Raw genomic sequence first — 17,623 nt, 5'->3', positions numbered from 1 at the left:
AACCAATAAACTGCTGACAGACTAACATACGATCCATCTTTCCTCCCCACTGGTACTGGTCTCGTGAGCGGAGATAGACCAAGGGCCAGGGGGGTTCACTAGACCAGCTACAGTAGGAGACATATTGAACGTTACTGGATGTTTACAATGCACATTTGAAATGAGTTAGTCCTACATTTGTAAATATACAAATACTGTAACTTCATTTTTGGCAAAACATTCTGTTAAAATTCTATAATTCTGTGATCGTGTAGCAGGTCTTTGCAGACCTAACACCTCCAGGAATTACGACAATCTGTTGCCAAATAAGGTAACCACACTTCCTCTCCTGTAGCCACTGAGGGGTTTCTCCATTGACCTGTAAAATGGCTTATCGAATTTACCAAAAACATGTTGAAACTTTGAAATCCCATACATTTCAGTGCAAGGGCTCAGCAGTTAAGGAGCAGCTCATAAACGTAAATGTTGGGGTCAGGGCAAAGAGCGCGCCAGCATGTAGTTCTACAAAATGGAGATGAGTTAGCATTTTCTATCTCAGGTTCGTTGGCCATTCCAATAGGGGAAATGAGTGCGGAAAATAATGGGGTTTTGGGATAAACGCTGAAAATAAGGTCTGATGTTAACACAGGCTTATGAGATCTTATATGTTTTGTTCTATGAGATAATATCAGTCAGTTAACATGACCTTTATGCATTATTAAGCCTTTATGTGCTCAAAATAAGTCAGGCCCTGAAGTACGCAGTATATAAAGAGGATGGGTGAAGTGATGGTGAATAACCCAGTTACCAGTATTTCCCTGGGTTAGTTATGTCTAAGAAGCCTTAAAAGGAAGCATGGCATTTCTGATTGACCATACTGCCATGGCTTATACTGAAAATGGAAGCTGCAAGAGAGCTTCCCTGGTGGCATAGAGGATAAAAAATTTGTCTCGGAAACCAAACATTGCAGGTCCAATACCCACATGTGTAGATTGTCAACATATGAAGTGTAAAAATGTAAAAATGTGTTAAAAATATTTTATTTATTTATTTATTTATTTTGCTCCTTTGCACCCCATTATTTTTATTTATACTTTGCACATTCTTCCACTGCAAATCTACCATTCCAGTGTTTTACTTGCTATATTGTATTTACTTTGCCACCATGGCCTTTTTTTGCCTTTACCTCCCTTATCTCACCTCATTTGTTCACATCTTCTATAGACTTGTTTATACTGTATTATTGACTGTATGTTTGTTTACTCCATGTGTAACTCTGTGTCGTTGTATGTGTCAAACTGCTTTGCTTTATCTTGGCCAGGTCGCAATTGTAAATGAGAACTTGTTCTCAACTTGCCTACCTGGTTAAATAAAGGTGAAATAAATCAAATAAAAAATAAAAATCTGGTTGTGTTTGAATGATTACCTCTTTTTCAAATGTCTCATGAATTAAAATGCCACGTGTCTCTACTGTATATCACCTTCAAACGTGAATTTCTATTACATTTGGAGAGAAACACAATGGGTGTCACGTTCTGACCTCTATTTCTGTTGTTTTGTATTTATTTAGTATGGTCAGGGCGTGAGTTGGGTGGGCAGTCTATGTTTGTTTTTCTATGTTTTGGGGCATTTCTATGTTTTCGGCCTAGTATGGTTCTCAATCAGAGGCAGTTGTCATTAGTTGTCTCTGATTGAGAATCATACTTAGGTAGCCTGGGTTTCACTGTGTGTTTGTGGGTGATTGTTCCTGTCACTGTGTTTGTTGTCACAGGATAGGACTGTTTTGCGTTTTCACATTTCTTGTTTTTGTTAGTTTGTTCATGTGTAGTGATTTATTAAAACATGAATAACCACCACGCTGCGCTTTGGTCCGCTTCTCTTCCTCCTACAGACGAACGCCCTTACAGAATCACCCACCCAAACAGGACCAAGCGGCGTGGTAACGGGCAACAGCAACAGCAGCAGCAGGAGAAGGAACAGAGGCAGCAGCAGCAGGAACAGCAACAGCGAGATCAGGATTTTGGGACATGGGAGCAGAATCTGGACTACACAACTTGGGAGGAGATAGACAGGTGGGCGGTCGACCCAGGGAGAGTGCCGGAGCCCGCCTGGGATTCGATGGAACAGTGCGCGGAAGGTTACAGGAGAATGAGGTTGGCGAAGCAAGCACGGCGGCGCGGACGGAAGCTCGAGAGTCATCCCCAAAAATTTCTTGGGGGGGGGGCACAGGGGGAGTGTGGCAGAGTCAGGAGTCAGACCTGAGCCAACTCCCCCCGTTTATCGTGAGGAGCCAAGGAGGAGCTCAGAACCAGAGCTGGTGTTGGAGGTGAGCGAAGCAGAGACTGTGAAGGAGTTAATGGGGAAATTGGAGGAGACTGATATGAGGGACTTGCTGGTTTGGTGCATGAGGCACGACATTCGCCCGACGGAGCGTGTCAGGGATTTAATGGCACCGGGGTCAGCTCTCCATACTCATCCTGAGGTGCGTGCGAGGGGTCTGGTGAAGACTGTGCCAGCCTCACGCACCAGGCCTCCTGTGCATCTCCCTAGCCTTGCACGTCCTGTGCCATCTCAGCACTACAGTGCTCCTAGCAGTGCTAACTGTGGCGGGCGTGGTGCTGGTCAGGCACCGTGTTATGCAGTTGTGCGCACGGTGTCCCCAGTACGCGTGCTTAGCCCGGTGCGCTACATCCCAGCTCCCCACATCTGCCGGGCTAGGGTGAAGATCCAGCCAGGGCGGTTGGTGCCAGCCCTGCTCTCAAGATCTCCAGTACGCCTTCACGGCCCGGTCTATCCGTCACCACCTCCACGCACCAGCCCTCCGGTGGCAGCTCCCCGTACCAGGCTGTCTCTCCGGCCCATCCTTGCAGGGGCTCTCTCCTCTCCAGCGCTGCCGGAGTCTCCCGCCTCTCCGGTGCTACCAGAGCCTTCCTCCTCTCCAGCGCTGCCGGAGTCTGCCAGGGGCCGCCAGTGCCGCCCGTCTGCCAGGGGCCGCCAGTGCCGCCCGTCAGCCAGGGGCCGCCAGTGCCGCCCGTCAGCCAGGGGCCGCCAGTGCCGCCAGTCAGCCAGGGGCCGCCAGTGCCGCCAGTCAGCCAGGGGCCGCCAGTGCCGCCAGTCAGCCAGGGGCCGCCAGTGCCGCCAGTAAGCCAGGGGCCGCCAGTAAGCCAGGGGCCGCCAGTGCCGCCAGTCAGCCAGGGGCCGCCAGTAAGCCAGGGGCCGCCAGTGCCGTCAGTCAGCCAGGGGCCGCCCGAGCAGCTGCCCCTCTGTCCAGAGCAGCTGTCGCCCCTCTGTCCCAAGCTGCTGCCGCCCCTCTGTCCCGAGCAGCTGTCCCTCTGTCCCGAGCAGCTGTCCCTCTGTCCCGAGCAGCTGCCCCTCTGTCCCGAGCAGCTGCCGCCCCTCTGTCCCGAGCTGCTATCGCCCCTCTGTCCCGAGCTGCTATCGCCCCTCTGTCCCGAGCTGCTATCGCCCCTCTGTCCCGAGCTGCTATCGCCCCTCTGTCCCGAGCTGCTATCGCCCCTCTGTCCCGAGCAGCTGCCCCTCTGTCCCGAGCAGTTGTCCCTCTGTCCCGAGCAGCTGCTTCACCTCTGTCCCGAGCTGCCCCTCTGTCCCGAGCAGCCCCTCTGTCCAGTGGGGTCATTGAGAGGGGTGGCCATGGTGAGTAAGCCAGGGAGGCGGACAATAAGGCGGACTAAGACAATGGTGAAGTGGGGTCCGCGTCCCGCGCCAGAGCCGCCACCGCGGACAGACGCCCACCCAGACCCTCCCCTATAGGTCAAGGTTTTGCGGCCGGAGTCCGCACCTTTGGGGGGGGGGGGGTACTGTCACGTTCTGACCTCTATTTCTGTTGTTTTGTATTTATTTAGTATGGTCAGGGCGTGAGTTGGGTGGGCAGTCTGTTTGTTTTTCTATGTTTTGGGGCATTTCTATGTTTTCGGCCTAGTATGGTTCTCAATCAGAGGCAGGTGTCATTAGTTGTCTCTGATTGAGAATCATACTTAGGTAGCCTGGGTTTCACTGTGTTTGTGGGTGATTGTTCCTGTCACTGTGTTTGTTGTCACAGGATAGGACTGTTTTGCGTTTTCACATTTCTTGTTTTTGTTAGTTTGTTCATGTGTAGTGATTTATTAAAACATGAATAACCACCACGCTGCGCTTTGGTCCGCTTCTCTTCCTCCTACAGACGAACGCCCTTACAATGGGGATGTATTCCAATCTGCTTTAAGGAGTTACAAATGTGCATGCTGAGAATGAAGGTAAAACTTCAATATTCATTTTTCTAAACTTTCTTGAAATTTCCTGAGGGGCCTCCAAGACAAAGTAAAATGTATATTGCAAGGACATCAATGGATTATTATGTTAAACAAAAAACAAATGTGCTATGAACATCATACAAATGTACTTGTGGAAAGTGTGGAACATTGTGCAACATTGTGGGAATGTTCTGTGCAACCTATGTGAATATCACAATAATATTTTTGCAACATTCCAGACAACTCCCATAACTTAGTTTAATGTTCTGGGAACCTTTAAATAACTCAAACCAAGTGTTTTGTCAACATTCTTTTAACATGATAGGAATGTCATGTGCAACCTAATTTAAATGTTGTATGAATGTCATCACAACTGAGTATATTTTTGTGTTTTGGGAACCAATCTCTTGTAATGTACCCACAATGGTACCACAACCTAATTAAATGTTCTGGGAACCTTTAAAGAACTAAAAAGGTTGTCCTGTCAACATTCTTGTAACATCAAAGGAATGTTTTGTGCACCCTGAAAAAACATTATATGAATGACAGTTTAGTGCTTTGGAAATCTCTTGTCATGGAAATAAACATTCTTGGAACCTTTAAAGAACAGACTAAATGTTTTCTGTGAACGTTCTTGTAACATCAGGTGAATGTTTTTTGCACCCTAAAAGAAACATTGTAGAATCATCTGCACAACTGGACAGTTTTTGTGTTTTGGGAACATATCTTTTGAGATGTCCCCACAATGTTCTCACCAGACTGTTCCCACAACCTAATTTAACATTCTGGTAAACTTTAAAGAACAGACGAAATGTGTTATAGGAACATTCATGCAACATCAGGTGAATGATTATACAAATATTGTACAATCATCTGCACGACTGGGCAGTTTGTCTTATGAGAACGTTTTTCACGACCTAACAAATGTTCTGGGAAATTTCACAGAACCAATGTTGGTTTGCTTGCATGCTCGGCTGACATTTAGAAAAGGATGGGTTTCTTTGTCTTAAAATATAGAAAGTATGCTATTTGGAGTATTGGGCTGCTGATGTCATGCAGAGGCTATCGTTTTGTGTTAATATTTTTTCATAACGACAAGTTTAATGTCGGACGACAACATTATGTTCATGATGTTGCTGCGACAATCGTCTACAGACATGTCGATAGACTGTAAACCAGGCTTTAGTGTGCAGTTGACCCTTTGCTAAGCCCAGCCCAAAAATGTAAGTGGGGCTTAGCATAGCAACTGCCATGAAATCTGACACCTCGGACAAGCTCACGTTTGAAATAAATGTCAAGAAAGCCAGTGAGGGAAGTGGGAAAAACAGAGTTTTCTTCAAAAAATAAATAGTTTAAATGGCTAAATAATTTAACAGTGCGCCAGGGGTACTTGCTACTGTGACTCCTGAAATGCAGAGCCTGTTTGCGAATACGAAATTACACTTTTTCTTACATTGTTTGCTAGGTCAGCTGGTTAGCTAGCTCTCATTGACCACCAAATGTTGCTAACACTAGCTAGCCACTTAATATAACTTGTTTTCTCGAAACATATCTTAAATAATTAAGCTGGCCATGTTATTAGTACAACTCCAATCTGCTGCCGACACCAGGATACGATTTGAAGCACTAGTTAACTCCAAAAATGGTTAGTTGCTTTACCTGCATGCTGACAGTGAATTCAGAGCCATTCAGTGCAAGTGTAGCAGTGTGATGTTGTTCCCCTAGATTATCCACCAAGTTGCACACAAGGACCAGTTCAAATAGGCCAGGTCAAAAGGGGATGTTAATAATTTGATAATAATACAAATTCAGTGTTTTTTTTTTAAATGTAATTACAGCTGCATAGCTAATGTTAAGTGTACAAACACTTTTTCATATCTATATTGTAAATACACTTGATTGTAAAAGTTGTGTATATTTTGGTTTGGTCCATCGTGGGTTATCTATTTCTGTACCCCCTATTGTTCTCTGTTGCCTGACCTTCAGCTAGCGAGGTATGTTGTCCTTGGCTCCGCAATTTTTCAGTATAAAATCGTGGTAATGTTACACAATGTGCTGTTATTCAACCATAAGTCTTGTTACAATGTGGACAATATAAGTATTTATGTTAACAGGTTTTACCGAGCTCGTTAACTAGGGTACCTATTGTAACTTGTGGGTACTTGGGACAGTGTTTGAGTGAGTCTCCAGGTGCCTGAGAGCTGCGACTGAGCCAAGGGCTAACATATTGTGTGTTGTCTCTTCGTGCGCAGGTATGTCTTTTATTTTGTCCGAATTATGTTGTATTTCATTTTACTGGTATTGTGTGCTGTTGGGCACTAAATGTGTGCACGCAGCACCTGTTATTTGTTTTTGGCTCTCTCTTGCCTGACCTTCAGCTACCGAGGTGCCTGAGAGCTGTGACTGCGCCAAGAGCTAACATATTGTGCATTGTCTCTTCATGCGCAGGGCAAATAAAAATCCAACAAGCAGACCCCCAGTTGTGGCAGTGTCCTCATTAAATTACACAACGAAGAATGAACCACGCTACACAAGCCACACTACAAACATAATTTTACCAGGTTGCCATGAAGCAATTGCAATGACAGTCCATCACATCATACCCAATAGTTTCCTGATTAGTAAGGGGTAGTCTGTGTTTAATTTAATTGTATATTAAAAACACAGTTTGAGATCATTGTGTGCGGATTTCACCAGTGGCTAGAAGGGGGAATTGGGCTTTCCAGGAAAATGTTGTCAGAGGTTGCAACAGTAAACTAGGGGGCGGAGCTTAGCAAAGTGTTTGTTCACCACTCTGGAATAAAGCCAAAGAAAATGCAGAGCGCCAAATTCAAATAAATTACTATAAAATCAAACTTTCATTTAATCACACATGCACGATAGCAAATTAAAGCTACACTTGTTGTGAATCCAGCCAACATGTCAGATTTCAAAAAGGCTTTTCGGCGAAAGCAATTATTATCTGAGGATAGCACCTTAGTAAACAAATAGAGAAAAGCATATTTCAACCCTGCAGGCGCGACACAAAACGCAGAAATAAAAATGTAATTCATGCCTTACCTTTGACGAGCTTCTTTTGTTGGCACTCCAATATGTCCCATAAACATCACAAATGGTCCTTTTGTTCGATTAATTCCGTCGATATATATCCAAAATGTCCATTTATTTGGTGCGTTTGATCCAGAAAAAACACTGGTTCAAACTTGCGCAACGTGACTACAAAATATCTCAAAAGTCACCTGTAAACTTTGCCAAAACATTTCAAACTACTTTGTAATACAACTTTAGGTATTTTGTAACGTAAATAATCAATACAACTGAAGACGGGATGATCTGTGTTCAATACAGGAGGAAAACAAACTGTAGCTAGCTTTCTGTTCACGCGCCTCTATCTAACAGTACACTTCAAGTGAACCTCGTTCAAGATGACAGTACTTCTTCATTACACAAAGGAAAAACGTCAACCAATTTCTAGAGACTGTTGACATCCAGTGGAAGCGGTAGGAACCACAAGAAAGTCCATTAGAAATCTGGATTCCCAATGAAAAATCATTGAAAAGAGAGTGACCTCAAAAAGAAAATCTGAATGGTTTGTCCTCAGGGTTTCGCCTGCTAAATAAGTTCTGTTATACTCACAGACATGATTCAAACAGTTTTAGAAACTTCATTGTTTTCTATCAAAATCTTCTAATAATATGCATATCTTATCTTCTGGGGATGAGTAGCAGGCAGTTGAATTTGGGCATGCATTTCATCTGGACGTGAAAATACTGCCCCCTGTCACCAAGAAGTTAAGAGAATATTTTCATTCTTCCTGCTTAGCACTAATTTTATGTATTTGTCTTAATCTAAATTGTATATTCTACATGCTTTAGCATTAGTAGTCCTTCGGGCCAATAGATGGTGATGCTGCAATTTGGTATTAGGAGAAACAACAATTTTACATTCTTCAGAATAAAGAAAGTGCCAGAACTTTGCAGACGTAATCTTGTGTCCATTCTTTTTACTATTACAGGTATGTAATATAACTTCCAAACTTTCTAATATCGAAATAATATGTAATAACATGCTATTTAACAACTTTGTCAAGGTATTATCACATTAGGAAAGGTTTTGTGTTGTTTTTGTTTCGACCTGAGTGAGAGAAGAATGTGATTTACAATGAGAGTATATGTTAGCTTGATACTAGCTGAGGTAAAAACGATTTACAAGAGATGTTTACTGAGTAGCTTACTTGTACTGGATTTTGTCTTCCAGATTTTATAAAGAATCCATTTGTTAGGGATTTCTGTGTTTGTTTTACATTTTCTTGGTTTTGTATAAAACTTTGCTCACGAGCTGCTAAACTGGCCATGCACGTTCAGTCTGGCGCGGGGACATTTAGTGCAGACAGTGCTGGTGCATAAGAGAGAGAGATGATTTTACAGAGGTGCTACTATCTTAAAGCTGAATGTATTGTTGTCAGTTTTCTATATTGGTAGCGGTATATAGAAAAACATTCATCTATAAAGAAAAGTGGCAGAACTTTGCAGACGTAAACGTTTTACTATTACAGGCCACCTCAGCTACAGATTGAGGTCGTAACACATGCACGACAGAGTTCATGGGAGTATGAACTTTCAGCTTCTGAATTGTAAAACTGATTGCTTTCTTTGAGAAATCAGAAGACAAGGTATTTCTCTTTAACACTGTAGGGATAATACGATCTAATAGGTTCCATCCGCTAGCTTGTCATTCAATAAAAGTTTCAGTTTTAAATGTTTTGCATGTGACTGTGATACAAACTGCAAGCAAGCAGATATCTCAGCACTAATGTAGAAGTTAATGTATAATAGGCTTGGTAACAAGATAACAGGACTTAACTTCGTTGCTGTTGCTTAGAAATGTGTGTGGTTCAGGGATGATGTGGTACAGTACAAGGGCAGGACAGTGAGTGCACACATCACCATACACGAGATTACACAACATCTGGGCTGTCAAAGGCTTGGAGATGGCTACTGAAATAAAAAACAAAAAGCAAACCTGAAGCAGATAAAATGAGCCCTCTGCTGAGTTGTAAGAGTTGGGGTGTGAATGCCGAGGCCAGAAATGCCTTTCCTTTCTTAGATTATGCTTTCTGGCAGATTACTCACACTTTCTGCACTTGTACTCCAGTAAAATGACTAAGTGACTCAGTGCTGCAGGCAGTGTGCGTGAGTGTTTTTGTGTGTGTAGAACCGGTGTGTATGTGTATGCTTGAATTGATGCCTGTGTGTGTCCATCCGTGCATGTGCGTGTGTGCCTATAGAGGTCTACATGAGCGGCTCGGATCTGATTAACAGTGTGGCCGGGTGGCCGGGTCTGCTATGAGCCCCCACATCCCCCCGGCAGACCCAGGCGGACCCATGTAACACAGCCAGGCCAACAAAACGGGTCATTTCTCCGTGACCCTTTCACTGTAAGATAGGAGACACAAGACGAGTTTGGCCCATGGAGGCGCCTAAGGGCCTACCTTCAGGGGGATCCATTGTGTAGCAACAAGTTCCTCTATTCAGCGCCAGTGTCGCTAAAATCTGCTAATGAGAATGTCCAGCAGCTCCTGCACAGGATGCCCATTCAGTCCAGAAACCAGGCCATGGCTACACTGCAGAGGGGGAGGAGGAGGAGAGAGAGAGAGAGAGAGAGACTAGAGAGAGCGAGAGAGACAGAGAAATAAAGAGAGAAGGGTGTGGTTAGACAGGAAATTTGTCACAGCAAACACAGCCCTATCAAATCAAATGTTATTTGTCACGTGCGCCGAATACAACAGGTGTAGACATTACAGTAAAATGTAAACACAACAGGACCACGATCAATTCTTCAATGGACAACTGCCCATTTTAACTTCCATTATACTGATACGGTATACTTAGCCTACTCTCACTGGTTTGTCTCATAGAACAGAGATGACAGTATAATTCAGTGTTGATTCGATACATGATCAAATTGATATTGAAAATGCACAACAATGCTGAGAAGGAGCTCTCTGTGAGAATAACCAGGTACTCTTTCTGGAACAGACTCACCCATACAAATGTGTAGTACCCACGGTGGTAAAGATGGCGTCGAATAGGATGGCTTACATTTTACATGCTCCTAACCAGCTTTGCTATTTTGTTCGTTTTTTTAGTTTTGTTTGAAACTTATTTTGAAACTTATTTTGTACATAAGGTTGCTGCTACCGTCTCTTATGACCAAAAATAACTTCTGTACATCAGAACAGCGATTATCCACCACGAACTGTAAGATGCTTTTTCCTTTAACGAGTCTGATGAAAAGGATATACTGCTCTCCCGGGAACAGGCTAAAATCCTCATAATTTGCGTGAAGAATAAACTGAGGAAACTCCCAATGCCATCCGTCCTACTAGCTAACCTGCAATCATTGATAATAAAATTTATGACCTATGATTACGAATATCCTACCAACGGGACATTAAGAACTGTAATATCTTATGTTTCACCAAGTCATGGCTGAACCACGACATGGAAAATATAGAACTGGCAGGATTTTCCATGCACCGGCAGAACAGAGGAGCTACGTCTGGTAAGACGAGGGGTGGGGGCGTGTGTCTTTTTGTTATGGAACGTCTAATATTAAAGAAGTCTTGAGATATTGCTCGCTTGAGGTAGAGTACCTTATGATAAGTTGTAGACCACACTATCTACCAAGAGAGTTCTCATCTATATTATTCTTAGCCGTCTATTTTCCACCCCAGACCGATGCTCGCACTAAGACCGCACTCAACCAACACTAGGCCATAAGCAAAATTAAAATGCTCATCCAGAAGTGGCGCTCCTAATGACCGGGGACTTTAATGCAGTCAAACTTAAATCAATTATGCCAAATTTTTACCATCATGTCACATGTGCAACCAGATGGAAAAAAAACTCTAGACCACCTTTACTCCACACACAGAGATGCATACAAATCTCTCCCGCCCTCTATTTGGCAAATCTGACCATAATGCTATCCTCCTGATTCCTGCTTACAAGCATACACTGAAGCAGGAAGTTGCAGGAAGCAAATTAATTACTTAAAAATCATACAATGTGATTTTCTGTATTTTTGTTTTAGATTCCGTCTCTCACAGTTAAGTGTACCTATGATAAAAATTACAGACCTCTACATGCTTTGTAAATAGGAAAACCTGCAAAATTGGCAGTGTATCAAATACTTGTTCTCCCCAATGTATACTGAGATTGTTTGATATAAATATCGAACAAAACATTTTTGTATTCTGTAACATGAAGTCCTATGAGTGTCATCTGATGAAGATCATTAAAGGTTAGAGATTAATTTTATCTCTTTGTGCTTTTTGTGACTCCTCTCTTTGGCTGGAAAAATGGCTGTGTTTTTCTGTGACTTGGCTCTGACCTAACATAATCGTTTGTGGTGCTTTTGCCGTAAAGCCTATTTGAAATCGGACACTGTGGTGGGATTAACAAGTGTATCTTTAAAACGGTGTGAAATACTATGTTTGAGGAATTTTAATTATGGGATTTCTGTTGTTTTGAATTTGGCGCCCTGCACTTTCACTGGCTGTTGTCATATCAATCTCATTAGTGGGATCTCAGCCCTAAGAAGTTTTAAGTAGTACAAAGGGAAACCCAGAAGTGAGCTTCTCAGTGACGCGAACCTACCAGACGAGATACATGCCTTTTATGCTCGCTTCGAGGCAAGCAACACTGAAGCATGCACGTGAGCACCAACTGTTCTGGATGACTGTGTGATCACACTTTCGGTAGCCGATGTGAGCAAGACTTTTAAATAGGTCAACATTCACAAAGCCACGGGGCCAGATGGATTACCAGGACATGTACACAAAGCATGCGCGGACCAACTGGCAAGTGTATTCACTGACATTTTCAACCTCTCTCTGACTGAGTCTTTCAAGCAGACCACCATAGTCCATGTGCCCAAGGAAGCGAAGGTAACCTGCCTAAATGATTACCCCGTAGCACCCACGTCGGTAGACATGAAATACTTAGAAACGCTGGTCATGTTTCACATCAACAGCCTCCTCCCGGATACCCTAGACCAACTCCAATTCGCATACCGCCCCAACAGATCCGCAATCTCAATCGCACTCCACTCCCCTTTGCCACCTGGACAAAAGGAGCACCTATATGAGAATGCTGTTCATTGACTACAGCTCAGCATTCAACACCATAGTTCACACGAAATCCATCTCTAAGCTAAGGACCCTGGGTCTAAAGACCTCCCTCTGCAACTAGATGGTGGTAAGGGTAGGCAACAAAACGTCTGCCACGCTGATCCTCAACACTGGGGCTCCGCAGGGGTGTGTACTTAGTCCCCTCCTGTAATCCCTCTTCACCCATGACTGTGTGGCCAAACACAACAGTATTCTTAACTGACTTCCCTATTTAAATAAAGGTTAAATAAAAGAAATAAAAGTTATATAAAATTATTATAGGCTTATTTAAGAATCTAAATCTAAACAAATTTTCAAAAAGTATTTTGTTTCGTTTTGTTGATACATTTTTGTAAGCTAAATTCAATTCTAACTGTCTTTAATTTTGTGCTCCGTATTTAGTTCAAGATAGGTTAAAAGTAGGCCTGTTGTAAAATAAATATCATTAGCCTATTGCTGTCATTTGTTGGGTAAGGAACTTGCCTTTGTTGGCAATTGCAGCAATATAGGCCTTGCCTTGTCAAATTTTTATTGTTGTTGTAAAGGTTTAAACCAGTTCAGTTTAAATATGCAACAAGTGTTTTGTTTCATTATATTGAGCCATTATCTTTGGCCAACTTATGTTCCAACTGTAATGTTGTGTTTGCCACAATATAATAAAATAAATGGTAGGCCTATACAGGGCTACTCGCACTCAAACCATGAAAGGAAAAACCAAAGAGGGCAACATGCAAAATGTAATTTAATGCTGCAAAATAATAACTTGTTCGTATTTTCCCTATAAACAATGTCTTGACTTACTTTTGATATTACCCTCATAAAGTTACGCAAGTGTTTTGAAGATTTGGCATGATATGGCTATTATTAGGTTTAGCTACTGTAGGCCTATGAAGGCAGGGGGAACCGGCGTTCCAACTCTCTCCGACTGGTGAACTTGAGGTGACGAGGAAAGTTTTAGGCCTACCAGAGATACACCTTTAATCTAACAATATAATGCTTATCTTTATCAAATATATTCTGATAGAAAATGTACAAATTAGACTCCTTCTGTACACCTCTCTGTTTAATAATAGCCTAATTGAAAAGGATAAAGAATGCATGTTGGTGTCAGGAACATGGCCCCGGCATATATTTCTCTTGTCTCATAGGGCTAGGCCTAAGCTTCTCTTCCTTTATATTTAGTTTATATACAGTGGACGCCTAGTCCTATATGCATGCAATGCCCTGAATGTCACGCCCTGATCTGTTTCACCTGTCCTTGAGCTTGTCTCCACCCCCCTCAAGGTGTCACCCATCTTCCCCTCTTATTCTCTGGGTATTTATACCTGTGTTTTCTGTCTGTCTATGGCAGTTCGTCTTGTTTGTTCAAGCCTGCCAGCATTTTGTCTCAGCGCCTGTTTTTCTCCAGTCTCTCTTTTTCTCGTCCTCCTGGTTTTTGACCCTTGACTGTCCTGATCCTGTACCCGCCCGGATGACCACTCTGCCTGTACCTGACCCTGAACTTGCCTGTCGTCCTGTACCTTGGCCTCTACTCTGGATTATCGAACCCTGTCATTTGTTGTTGGCAGTTTTTAAGGACATAAGTAACCGTGGATCATTTGGCCAATATCACTTGTCTATTGATGGCGCTGGTTGCGCCCAGTCTGAGTTTTTTTTATCTTGTTCTACTCTCAGATCAGAAATAGGTCTCTCGGGTCTGAACCAGCATGGGTCTGTTTGGGTCTGTTTTTCCACAGGCCTTTTCAGAACGGGTCTGACTGTCCTCGGGGCCCATTCAGAACGTGTCTTCATTTAAAAAAATGTATTTATGCATATCAAGTTGGGTTTGATCCATTTCGGAACGGGTCCAACTTTTTGGACCTGTGAAGACCCCTGCTCTGTAAGAGCAGAGGGAAGGGAAGACAGTTCAGCTTGATTCCTCCAAAAGGCTAAATTCTCAATTTTCTAGGGGTTCTCCCCATGTCACCCAGCCCTGATCACGTGACACGGGAGCCAGCAGCTAGAGAGTAAAAGGAGGGCATGTCATCTCCCATCAGCCAGAGAAGCTTTCCTTTCCTCTCACAGCAAAGCAGTTACTCGCAAGCCTCCCAGGAGCAGTGGAATGGAGGCTGCCCATTAAAGCCCCGTTAAATTAATTCTGATGTTGTCAGAGGAGCAGGGCGAAGCAAGGTGGAGTGGACTGGCTCAGCTGCCAGATCACCCAGACACTCTGTTTCCCTCCCAGTATCTCTTTCCTTTCCACAGAGGGTTCTACATGGAACCCCAAATGGTTCTACCTGGAACCAAAAAGGGTTTTACATGGAACCAAAAAGGGGTTTTCCTATGGGGACAGCCGAAGAACTCTTTGGAATCCATTTTTTCTACGTGGAGCAGCTCTCTCACCACCACTGTCTAGCTCAGGAGCCTTCGAGGTGCCAGATTATCATCAAGCCTTGTTTCATCATCAAAATGTAATGTGCCGCTCCGAGGTCAAGACAAATGCCTGTGTGTGTGTTTGCACAAGTATGCGTGTGTGAGAGAGTGCTGTGAGAGTTAGTAGTGCGTCCTAAGCTCTTTGCTTCAGGTTCGGACCTTCACCTAAACCTTTGAAACCTGCTCAAAACCTTTGTGACACCCATAAATTAACACTCACATTGCACTAATAGTCCTACAGAGGAACACATATGCAATGTTGATTGGTATACTAGCATCCCCATCAGCTACCAGTTGGAAGAGACAGAAAAAGTAGATGGTCTTCTGCTAAAACAGGTGGTGTGGAAAAGGGTACTAAAGTCACCCTTGACTGGGAGTGATAGAATTTGCACTGTAAGGTGTCAACTGCTCAGGTGAGAGTGTATTTCAGGTGAACACAAACATATATGTGTAACTGTCTAAGTGTGGGCTTGTGTGTGTTCCCAAGCATGTTAAGCAGAGTTATGGAAGAGGAGGGGCAGGGCATGTGGGGGTGTCCATGCCACAGTTTGTTTGTCGTGTTCTGTTCTATCCCCTACTCCCTACTGGCCCGCTCTGATGATGCTTATTCACAGGAAATATGAGCGAGGGGGAAGAGCAGGAGGAGGGGAGGGCGGAGTCACGCTTGGCTGGATGATCTGCAGCGACAGGCCGTCTCCAGTGAGAAGGGAACTTAGCATGTCAGGCAGGACAGCACGGGCAAGGCAGATAGTCGATGAAATATTGAATGCAGCACACTGCTATCATGGATCTGATGCCTACAAACAGGAGATCTCTGGCTATCTCTTAGTGTCTTGTAACAAAGTGTGTGCAAATAAAGTCAATTAAAGGCAAGCTATCTCCCACACTGCATGCACTGTCTCTGCAGGGGATCCAATGGTCTTTCTCAGTCAGGATCCTACGTTGGGCCGGATGTAAGGATATAAAGTTCAAAAGTCCACTGTGACCCTTTGGTGGGAGTGGTCATTCTCTCTCTACACAGTGAAGGACAAAGAGGAAGATATTTTCTTTATTTTCACTTCTCTTGTCTTTCCTCTGAGCCATTTTTGTTCTCTGTTTTCATTTACTGCTGCTGTATCCTTCCTGTCTCTGTTCAGAAAGAAATATAGCGATAAATGTAACAGCATGTGTCTCTTTTGGCAAAGCACCAACTCTGGTATCTGTGTTGCTGCACTCAGTCAGCACATCTAAATAATACTCACCCTGCACCTTGCACTGGCCTGGTCAAAACCAGAGCATGATGCATTATGGGACAGTAACGCAATTACTAATTTCCCACCATGCCATATGAACTGTCTGTACTCCATCATATCTAATTCACCAGTGCACTACAAGCACACAAGCACACACATTCCCTAGACAAACACACTTATTAAATAACCTTCACCCTCTCTGAAGCCTACCAGAGCTAACCATAAATATACAATATAAATGTACATTTCACTACACATTTCACCAGCTCATTCAACTCTACATATTGATGCAGGAATGCAATGTAAATCTGCTGTGTTGGCTACTGCCGACCTAAAAGAACCAGGTGATCTCACGCTTTGCCTTAATAAAATGTTTTTGCCTCACAGCATCACAACAGGCCAGGGTTGACTGGGCTGGAGACCGAGCAGAGAGAGGAACTGGAGGCTGAAAGCAGGGAAGTGGCCCACTTAGGCCAGACACCTGCTGGGGGATGAAGTGGTATGTATCACTTCACTAGGTCACCTAATGGAAGAAACGTGGAAAACATACACACTATGCTACTGCAGTAGTGGTAGGTTGTTACTAGATCATCTCTAACCATGCTGTCATTAGTTCAGTATACCTGCAGCAACCAAATGAACAAACTCTTCACTGAAAGACAGTTTACACAATGACAAAGCATAAATCAACCACTGGCCGCTGTGATGATCACAATACAAAAGTATTACTCCATAACAACAGCACTGTAAAGAACTGCAGAAAAAACGTTGGAGAGGCGACTGGTATTCTATAAACTGAAGGAGCTGTGCTTGGAGAGTGACATTGTGCCTGATGGTAAACAACAGTAAGATGGTTAGAGGCTGGCTTGGTGGAGTGATGAGTTAGAGCCTAGTGTCAGGATTGGGACTTGACTACAAACATCTGGAGTTGTCAGATCAACTCCAATTTCAATTTCAATTTCCATCAGCAGTTTTTCAGTCACTGACTGAATCAGCCATGCCAGCTAACAATATTTAGATTGGTAGTTAGTCTAGCCGGCTATCTAAATTTGTAGTGATCATGGCTGAATACTGACCGGGCACGCAGAGTACGTGGCCAGGGGCCCTGACCTCCAGGGGGCCCTCATTGATTTTGTCAGTCATTCTCAGTCAGATATCATATTAACATGGCATAAGTCAATGTGTAGAAATTTGCTTTAAAACAGTACATTTGTTCTCTCTGCCTCATGGCAAAATTTGTGTAATTGCATGAAATGTGTTATAAAATTACAAAGTTTTCTCTCTGCCCCCATGGCAAAATGTGTAGAAAGCAGGAAATTAACTTTAAAATATATATTTTTTCTCTCCAACTTCATGATGGGGGCACTAAATTGTTTTGGCCCCCGAACCAAATCTTGCTTAGGGCCCCCAAAAGGCTAGATCCCGACCTGCTCTTCCTTTGGAGATGAATGAAAAGAGTTACAGAACAAAAAAAGGTTGCAAGTAATATCACTTTGAGTGCTGATCTGGCAGACTTCGAACCACTCCACAACTCCCCTTTGGAGTAAGAGCCCACATTTATATCAGGCTAATTTATT

At 43.5% G+C, this 17,623-nt stretch overlaps 1 long non-coding RNA gene across 1 annotated transcript in view; it reads left to right on the top strand.

Moving 5' to 3' along the window:
* Positions 1 to 13,704, top strand: part of LOC149979106 (uncharacterized) — a 203,828-nt gene extending 190,124 nt beyond the window's left edge. Inside the window, exon 3 of the long non-coding RNA XR_016484946.1 lies at positions 13,687 to 13,704. This is a non-coding gene — a long non-coding RNA (uncharacterized LOC149979106). The remainder of the gene's footprint in view (positions 1 to 13,686) is intronic.
* Positions 13,705 to 17,623: the final 3,919 nt, after the last annotated feature.

The sequence above is a fragment of the Oncorhynchus mykiss genome, chromosome 12 (assembly GCF_057628025.1).
Source record: "Oncorhynchus mykiss isolate SJ-2025 chromosome 12, ASM5762802v1, whole genome shotgun sequence".
Taxonomy (NCBI): Eukaryota; Metazoa; Chordata; class Actinopteri; order Salmoniformes; family Salmonidae; genus Oncorhynchus; species Oncorhynchus mykiss.
Note: the sequence above shows the minus strand (reverse complement) of the source record. Positions and strands in the feature narration are given on the sequence as shown.